An 11227-nucleotide genomic window follows, 5' to 3' on the forward strand; every position below is an offset into this window, starting at 1 on the left:
TTATGACATATTTTAATTGACCATCTGAACATAGATTATTAAAAATGTTTTTATTAGACACTTCAATTTAAAATTGTGGGAAAATTATATATATTTTTAAAGAATTTTTTTGAAATTTATAATCTTCTAAACAATTGAAAAAATATTTATTTAAACTTATAAGTTCGTGGTCTTCTAAGAATCAAGAAGATTGATGGCCATCGTGAAGCCATGTTGTGATAAATCCCCATGCTTTAATTATTCTTTTTATCTTAATTTAATTGTCTTAATTCAAGTTGGTACGAATATTAAAGTGATGTGTACTTTCATGATTTTTTAAAAGCTTGAAAGTCAAAATGGAGGAAATTTTGCTTCTAAGGCATTTAATTTATTTTTCGAAAATAAAAAACATGGTTCAATAACACTTTTAGGTAGTTGGATACTATAATACTCCTTCAGTTTCATATTAATGGAAACAATTTTTTTTACACACATATTAACTAATCATAAATAAAAAGATAATTTACTAATTTACCTCTTGAAAATTTTACAAACATATGTTAATATTTTAAAAAAGAAATAATTGCAAGGTAATTATAGGAAAATTTTAATTAATATTTTCTTAATTTAATAAGGTGGAAAATTAATATGGAATAATTATTTTTAGTAAGATGATCAACTAATATAAGACGAGTACTACTTAGGATAATATGAAAAAAAAAAAAGGCTGATAAAATATTCTTGATTTTTTTAAATTTGATAAATAAAAAAATATTTATTTTATATAAGGAACAAATAAATTGAAATGGGTTGGGGGTGGATATTTTCCACTTTTCAAATTGGGGCTAGAGGAACCGAAATAAGATGAAAGAATCGAACGCTAGCCAGAGAGAATTTAATAAAAATGTAGAAGTAATAGAATTGTGTTTTGCTACACATATTGAAGGGGTCTACACATCATATTGTCGAATATTCTTTGCTAAATTATTGTACTGATGACAATGTAATGATTGAGATAGATAGCCAAACACTTGTTGCCTAATATAATGTCTGCTAATTAATTGTAGTTACTAACTTTGACAATTGTAACTTAATATTAAAAACACATCAATGTGATGGCAATTTATAAAGTGCTGGTCTCATTTAATTGGACTTGTTTTAATTTATCTTTTTTTCTTAAACTCAAAAATCTACCTACTATTATGTCATTTTGAGGAACTACTTTTGAGATATTCCACTTGTTACTTTCATGTTATAATACTATTTTCATTCGCATTTAGTTTTTCAATATTTAAAAGATAGATTATCATTTTTACGTGTCAGTTTTAACATCTAATGAAAAAGAATTCTTCCTATTTTACCTTCAATATTATCATCATTTCTCAAGACTTGAATCAATACATCACGTAATATGAATATGGTGAAAAAAGATTCTAGATTAATCATTGCTTCTTAAAGCACAAGTTCATATATGACAAACACTATAAAGAAAATATAGAATTAACTACTGAATTTATCGGCAATTCCTAGTTAATTCATCGCTAAAATGTTTTTAGCTAATTGAATTTTCTAATATGTTACTAGTTCGTTGTTAAATAAAATTAGCATGATTTTTTTTATTACTTAGCTATGAAATTTGATTTGCGCTCATTTTTTTTAGAGATTAATTAATTACCACATATCTATATAAAAAAAAACATCCACATAGTCTTATTGCTTATCTTGAAAAAGAGTAAGAAAGAAAGATGGACAATTTTTTTTTAAAAAAAAAAGTGTCAGAGGATGTGTTGCATGCAGTGGATGTAGTTGTTCATTTCTAAACTAGAGATCTCATATTCAAGTTTTGGATATGAAAAAATCTTAGTAAGGAGCTTTTCCTTGGAGGTTCTATATATCACATTAAATAGAATTAGTCAAATCTCAATACAAATATCATATATGAAATGAAATAAACAAAAGAACTTTGACTGTTTTAACTTTTATTAATGTTGGGCTATGGATTGTTGAACTTTTGATCACTTAACTTTAATGGTTGAAAATCAATTGACGTTTTCCCAAAGATTTCCACACATCTAAACGAACTTGATTCTTATTCTTCTTCTTTTTAGACAATTAAAAAGTACTTTAATTTTTGACGGCTTAAAAAGTGTCATCTTGTATTGTGCTAGTCACGTTAATCTTCAATGTCTAGTTACAATTTTAATTTATCTCTTTGCATCGATCAACAAAATATTTTATAATGCAGTAATTATTTGGTGCACCTCACCAAATAAATAATTGATGGTTCATATTGTAAGGTTAAATACTTTAATACATATCAGGATCTTGAACACGATAATCTTACATAGAGATCATTAGGGGCACATACCTGATGCGGAAGACATCACCACAGAGAAAAGCGGAAGCATTAGTAATAAATTAGTTTCTACCTCCTTGCCCTAGCCTTACGTTACCACATGGATTATTGTAGAGAATATGTGGTAACCCTAATAAGTGGAGGGAGGACCAATTTATAGAGGTTAAGACTTAATCTGGTACGTCCATCAAGTAATTAACCAATGTACGGACGAGATATATTCCTTATTAAAAATATTATTTATGGTATTACTTGGGTTACAAGTAAACTAGGCCATAAGTAAGAAATAATTAATAATAATTCTTACATTCTCCCACTTGGCCCAATGACCATATAACATTAATATTTCATAAACATTAGTTGCGCGTATAATAAATTTCTTCTATAATGTCCATAATAGATACCACAATATAACAAACTACAACTGCGAGTTATGGCGGTTGTACATAAATTTTAAACTACATACTTCCTTCCATATACTACTACATTAACAATTTATCATACTAGGTTCATAAGCTATAAAACATATAACATTATGGTACACAATAATGTCCTATAGAGATTTATCTTGTAATATCTCAAAACAATAATGTCCTATAGAGATTTATCTTGTAATATCTCAAAACAATAATGTCCTATAGAGATTTATCTTGTAAATATCTCAAAACAATAATGTCCTATAGAGATTTATCTTGTATATCTCAAAACAATAATGTCCTATAGAGATTTATCTTGTAATATCTCAAACAATAATGTATACACCATTATGAGAAACAAGATATTCATTAATGTATATCAGAAACACATAATTGAGCTCAGAGTGTAAAAACATCATAAATGTATCAATCATAAGTACAAACAAGACTCATTCTTTGAACATGTTCTTTAAATGTCTTTGGTTGTAAGCCTTTGTTAATGGATCTGCAATCATGAGATCAGTTCTAATATTCTCAAGTAACACTCTTTGTTTTTGAACTTCATCCTTAACAGTAAAGCACTTTAATTTCATATGTTTGGCACATTTGGAGTACTTATCGTTCTTGTAGAAGAATATTGTTGCAACATTATCACAATAAATTTTCAGCGGCTTGGTAATGGTGTTGACAACCCCAAGTCCTGAAATAAAGTTATGCAGCCATAATGCATGAATTGTGGCTTCATAACATGCCACAAACTTTCTTTGCAGTTTTTTTTTCAGTGATCAATTCCAAGATTACTTTGATATCTTTCTAGCATTCCGACTTGTGCAAGTTTGAACATACATCAAACTTCCAACAATAGAAGATAATGAATTGTTTCCATTTCTTTTCATTCTACATCATTCTTTGGGCATTGCGTGAGATTAAATTTGTCCCTTTTTTGAATAGGAACTATTCTTGCTGAACAATTGCTCATGTTAAATCTCTCTAGAATCTTTTGATATAGCCCTTTTGAGACAGTCCCAATAATCATTGTGATCTATCGCGGAATATTTCTATCCCTATCACATAGAATGTCTTTTACATATCTTTCATTTCAAAGTTCATAGAGAGAAAGTCAGTCGTCTCACGCAATTATGCCTAAATCATTAGCAGCAAGTAAAATGTCATCAATATACAGGACTAAAAATATAAACTTACTCCCACTGATCTTTTGGTATATGCAATGATCAACAGTAATTTCCTTAAATCCAAAAGATGTTATGGTATCTTTCAACTTTATATACCATTGTTGTGAGGCTTGTTTGAGTCCATATATTGACTTCTTTAGCTTACACATCATTTGACCTTTTTCTTTAATTTCGAAACCCTCTGGTTGGTTCATATAAATATCCTCCTCGAGGTCTCTATTAAGAAAGATAGTTTTCACATTCATTTGATGTAACTCTAAATCATAATGAGCTACTAAAGCCAAAACAATTCTTAATGAGTCTTTCTTTGAGATCGGAGAAAAAGTCTCTTTATAATCAATGCCTCATTTTTTAGTGTATCCCTTGACAACAAGTCTGGCTTTATATAGTTCAATATTACCATTTGAATCGTGTTTGGTCTTGAAGACACATCTACACTCGATTCTTTTAGAACTTTTTGGTAATTGAACGAGATCCCAGACTTTGTTGTATTTCATGGATTTTAACTCTTCATTCATGACATCAATCCATTTATCAGACTCAGTGTTTTCTATGGCTTGTGAAAATAAAACCGAATCTTTATTAATTCCAATGTCAAAATCTGACTCTTGCAAATAAATCACATAATGACCGTATTTTTTTTCTCTTTGAGATTTTTCTTAATGGCACTGTTTGTGGTTCATTTGCGTCAGATACTTGTGAGTTAGTTCTTTCTTAAAATGTTTCACCCAAATATTGTTCAACATTGTTAAAATGTTCTTTAACAAGAGGAACAACATTTGTTATTGGTGTGGAAGTAGGTACATTCAAGGGCAATGAAGTATTTATCCTTACCTCATTAACTTTCACACTTTGTTGTTCAACACTCCCACTAACTTCACCATTTTCAATGAATTTTGCATTACTGGTTTCAACAATTCTCGAACTATGATTTGGACAGCAAAACCTATACCCTTTAGATTTCTCTAGATAACCAATAAACTCTAGCTTCCGCTAGACAACCCTAAACATGCAAGTGTCTTAAACTAGGCTTCCTTCCAGTCCACAGTTCAAAATAGGTCCTTGAAACTGCCTTACCAGAAATCCTGTTCAATAATATACAACGGTTTTTAAGAGCATGCATCCACAATTATTTGGGTAATGAGGAATTACTCATCATACTCCTAACTATATCCATAAGTGTTCGATTACGCTTTTCAGCAACACTATTTTGTTAAGGTGTTCCTGGCATAGTATACTATGCACATATGTCACGTCTTCGAGAAGTTTTTCAAATGGACCTGGACATTGTCCTGATTCGTTATATTTTCCATAACATTCACCACCTCTATCTGACCTAATGATTTTCACTTTTATCTAATTGTCTTTCAACCTCATTAACATACACTTTGAGAGCATCCGCTGCTTGAAATTTTTCTCTCAACAAATAGATAAATCCATAACGTGAAAAATCATCAATAAAGGTGATAAAATATTTTTCTCCACCAAAATATGGAACATCAAAGGGTTCGCAAATATCAGTGTGTATAATTATAAGAAGTTGAGTGCTCCTTGTTACACCTTTATTGGTATGCTTGATTTTCTTTCCTTTAATGCAATCCAAACAATATATCAAGATCAATAAAATTCAGATTCGTAAGAATCTCAGTCTTTACTAATATTTTTAATCTTTCTTTGGATATATGACCCAAACATTTATGCCACAAATAAGCAGAACTTTCATTTAGTGAAAGTGTCCTTCATTTCTACATAAACGACACACATAGGCCTTGAGTTCCTTATGAGCATCCTGTGGAACTTTAGCAGGTGCTTTCTTTTTCTTAAACTTGTTGGCGTTCACTTTAAGTCCTTTACCAGCTCCTTGACCCATGAGGTTAATGGAATGACATTTTTGTTTCTTAAGTCTTGACTCCTCTTGAGTAAGCATACTGGACAATTCACTAACATCCCACTTATCCTTAATAGTGTTATAATTAATTTGGAATGGTCCATACTCACAAGGCAATGAGTTCAAAATAAACTAAACCAAGAAGGTGTCATCCACTTTGATCCCCAAGGTCGAAAGTCTTGTTGCAATGTTAGTCATCTCGATTGTCACGATCCCATACAAGTCTCATATCATACATGAACATAAAAGCATAGGAAAATAGTGCAGAATTTAAAAATTTTCTTTACAATCGAAGTCTCTTATAAAATGAAAGAGAATCTATGACACTATGTCTCAAACCATCAATAACACTTGGAATATAACTCCTTAAAACAATCTTAGGGACACGGTCCTTACAATCAAAGTCTAAAACATAAAAGAAAGGCATAAAGGACATATGATCAAGCCCTCAAATACAATGAAGACTCACCAATCTTCTTCTTCTTGATCTCCTATGAACCTAGCCACGGGGATGGAATCTAATATCTCCAAAGCCTACACTTATAGAAAATGTAGAAAGATGGGATTAGCACAAAAATACTAAGTATGGAAGCCATGCATAAAAATCATTAAAACATGCATAAAAGGGACATTTCATTTGAAATCATGCTATATGCCATTTTGAACATCATCTTTGAAATAGTTGGAGAATACAACTCATAAGACAACCCACATACAATTCACCATAGCATAAATGATATCATCATATTAACAAGCATAGTCTCCAACATAAACATATTACATATTCCAACCTTTACAAGACATAGCCTCCAATCATAACATAATACATAGTCAAATACCAAGATCATCTCATCATAAAGTAATCATCACATAAGCAACCCCTAAGAAACACTTGTGCAATGTATGGTTGGCATCCTATAATACCAACCCTACCAAGTACTCATTTGAAGCTACCCTAGTCATACATTTCATCCTTAGAGCTCATCATAAGCAATAGCCATAAATAAGGAAATAGTCACGTACATTACTTAAATTATAAGGAAAGTCATTCATAACAACTATCTATTCAACATACATGCATAAATTCATATCTCATCATAACATAAAGGAACCATCCCATGACATCCTACTAAGTCTACTTGTGCAATGTGGAAGTGAAATCCCATACCCTCACTCCTACTAAGTAAAACTCACCAAGAAGTCATAGTATAGTTCATGTTTCATTCATTATCTTTATTATATAGGGAAGAATAGCCATAATCGACATATACCATGTGAGCTACATGGAATCTGGTGTCGTGTAACCCCACACCGAAAGAATGTGTCCTACTTGCCTAAGGTAGAACTAAATGTATAGCTTTTAGGTGGATCCACTAGCTAAGTCCTATGTGGGCACATAGTTATGCGATAGGGAGATTGCTTCTAGAAATCCGTCCTATTGCATTGGCAGATCTCATGAGTTCATTTTAGTTGACCGGACCTATTGTATTGATGGAAGGGTATTTTTCTCATTTTTCATATCCACTCGATACTAAACATTATTCCCAAATTATACATTATAAGTCTTGAATTGTATTTACATGTATGAAGGAATACTTTGCCCTTCATTCAATACAACTCATAGAATAGCTCATAGATTCAATAAAGTGAGAATGTACTTTCAACCTTAGAATCAACATTAGTATGTGAGAATAACTTTCACATCAAGATCATGTGTTCGCATGAGAATGGACTTTCAATCAATACAATAAGATCATCATGGTCATATACATTTCATGCATAATAATGTGTAAAGGTGCATATGAGAACTATACTTTCAATTAACACCATTGATACATCATAATCATGTTTATGCATGGAGTGTGTGTGTATTTGTCCTTGCAATGACACAATCAACAACATTATCATCATAGACACTTCCTCTCAAAGTGTTCATAAGCATGTACATAATATCACAATCATGCATAATTCACATATATTGAATTCAAGGATCATGGACCATGTAAATCAACACATCTAATATTCATTGTAGTAGGCATGCATATATAATCATAATTCAAGTAGTTCATTCATAGCATGTATAAGCTCATATACTCATATTGTAGGTCATGTGGGTGAAGTCCTTCCACAATAGCACCATATACAATTTAACGTGCATAATAGCCTCCTTCTTAAAGCGTCAACATTCATATCTCATTCATATTAACTATTAACCTTAAGGCCTTAGGAGTCATCTTCATGTTACAAGCTTTACTCTCAAGCATTACCTCACATGGTCATTATGTAAACCTAATTCTTAAGGTAAACTAACCACATACTTCATTCTTACTCAATCATAGTCATATAGCAACAAGTAAACTAAATCTTAATACTACTTAACCATGATCCATCATGTAAGACCTAATCAAGTTAGTTCATGTCTACAAGATTCATTCATAAGCAATTCATGTCTAGGTGATCTAATCTAAGGTAATTCATCAAGAAGTTCACTATTCTTAGAAGGTCACATATAAACCCTTAATTAGCCTCTTCTATGGCATAGCCCTAATCACATCAATTCACCTTAGGAATCTTAGATTTATCAAGTATACATGTAGAATCATACTTAGATCATGCAATTTCATCATAATTAACTCACATCTAATCAATTGGACCAACTTGCAAAATCATCACATAATGTAAAGAAGAACCATAGCTAGGGTTAGGGGTCTCATGAATTCTTGAAGAATTTGAGTTACAATCATATAAAATCAGTCTTATATTCATAAACAGACATAATTCAACCTTTAAAAGTGACTTTGAAAGGAATCCATGGAGTTGAGTTGAAAACCTAGCTAATTGAGTTTTCTAGAATGGAGTTAAAAGCTTTTGAAAGGGCTCCTTGGGTGATAGCTTCCCAAGGATGAAGAACTCTCATACCTTAGGTATAGAATCCTTCAAAATTCGTATTGAAAAGCTCCTTCCTTCAAGCTTTCCTTGATCTCTTTCTTTGTTCTTCAATGAAGGTTCTACAGACAAGATTCTTGGAGGGAAGAGTAGTTGGGTTTTGATTTGGGGTCTTTGGTTATAATGAATTAATGACTTAGTTTAGGGTCTTATTAGCTTATATAGGTGATTAATTAACTAACTAAACGATCCCCTTAAGCCCTAATTAATTCTCAAACACCTAACAAAAACTAAAAATCTTAAAAACTGGAAGCATCCACGCCCACCCATCCACGGACCGTGGATGGGTCTACTGGTCGTCCTGTGGGCTCGTGGTTTGCACCTGAGGCTTTTCTTGGCAGGCCTCAATAAGCTTTGACCTACGCCTAAGACCTACGGGGCGTGGTCTAGTCTACTGGTCGTGGTTGGCCATTCGTGGTTCACCAAAATTTTCCAGATTTAGGGACTGTTTTGGGATCCTCCTCAAGGACCATTTTTACAAGTTTTAACCCTTATACGACACTCCAAAACTCTTATCAAAGGCTCTAGAACTCACTAGTTCAACTCACTAAATTACGGGGTGTTACATCGATGATATGATTTTGCATATTGCGCAACCCATCAAACTTCATAGTCGTGAGTTCATCCATTAGTGTACCAACGAGAGACTTATCAGCAGAACGAAAACGTTCTCCCACAAACTTCAAGTATTTCTTGGCACTTTCTGTTTGTGGAGTAGTACTCTTAATGTTGTTAGCAACAGTCATTCGCATAAACATAAGGCTTAATCTGTTAGAGCGCTCCCATGATTTATGAAAAGACTTCTCATCCTCACTTCTCTTATCAGTAATGGCATTAGGCTTGTCATTCATCAGAGCCAAGTCAAGATCCATCACACCTGAGTGGAACTGGACTTGTTTATGCCATTCAGAGAAGTTCATTCCATTGAACACAGTAACAGACGAAGCATGCAAATGAAGATGAATAACTGCAAAATAGATATACATACTCACAAAATCAGAAAATAATGTGAATTCAGTAAAACGATAAAAATATATCGTAATTCTCCTTTGGGTATATACTACGACACATTATCATAATTTAAATGCCATTTTTTTTACTTTAATAGGTGAATGAATATTTTTAATCAAATATATACGACATCTTTGGATATACAATATATGTTTGACTAAAAGATATTAATTTACCTCATAATTTTCACTATTCGTAGAATGATAGATTCACCTTTAGGTAAATTCTTAAGTTCTAGCAATAGTGAAAATCAATTTATCTATTTGTTTTTCAATATGGGCATTTAATTAACCTTCATAGATAAATGACAATTTTATGAATGCATATTTTTCTTAACCATACTAGTTTGGCCACTTTGGTGACTAATAAACTATAGAAACATAATACATGCATCAAGAGATCATAAATATTATATGTGTATACGTTAATTTCTCTAGTTTGGTCACTTTGGTGACTAACAAACTATATGAATACAAATGCACACATAATATAATTTTTTTGTGCATGGGAATAATTTTAAACATTTTAGTTTGGCCACTTTGGTGACTAACAAACTATAGAAACATAATACATGCATCAATTGATCATAAATATTATATGTGTAGACATTAATTTCTCTAGTTTGGCCACCTTGGTTACTAACAAACTATATGAATACAAATGCACACATAATATAATTTTTTTGTGCATGGGAATAATTTTAAACATTTTAGTTTGGCCACTTTGGTGACTAACAAACTATAGAAACATAATACATGCATCAAGTGATCATAAATATTATATGTGTAGACGTTAATTTCTCTAGTTCGGTCACTTTAGTGACTAACAAACTATATAAATACAAATCCATACATAATATCATAAAATTTTGTGCATGTGAATAATTTTATACATTTTAGTTTGGTCAGTTTGTCACGACCCGAGCTACCCCCGAGACGCGGACACGGGACCTAGGACCACAAGCGATCCCAAGCTAACCCTGCTGGCCTAATCATGAGCATACTAAATATTATCTGAATAATAGAAACTATGCGGAAGCTATAATCATAAATAAAATGAAAAGATGGGGAATACCCATATACTATATTGAGATAAATGGTAACTGATGAGTTCAATACAAAGAAGATATTAACTCAATACTAAGCTGAATCGAACTATGTCTGAAATAAGCCTCTAAACTGACTAGAAATGTTGGGACATGCCCCAACTAGGTCTAGCAAAACTGAAACTAAAGACTAAAAGCAATAAAGATAAACATGTCACTAGTCCTCGAAGAATGAGGACTCACCACTGATGTTGCTGAACTGAAGATTGGGAACCGACCTAAGCGTGATCTGGATGCTGAGAACCTGAACCTACATCACGAGAAGATGTAGCGCACGTATGCGTCAGTACTTGAAAGGTACTGAGCATGCAGGATAGAATACAACTAAAATAA

The sequence above is a fragment of the Solanum tuberosum genome, unplaced genomic scaffold (genome assembly GCF_000226075.1).
Source record: "Solanum tuberosum cultivar DM 1-3 516 R44 unplaced genomic scaffold, SolTub_3.0 scf00263, whole genome shotgun sequence".
NCBI classification, from domain to species: Eukaryota; Viridiplantae; Streptophyta; class Magnoliopsida; order Solanales; family Solanaceae; genus Solanum; species Solanum tuberosum.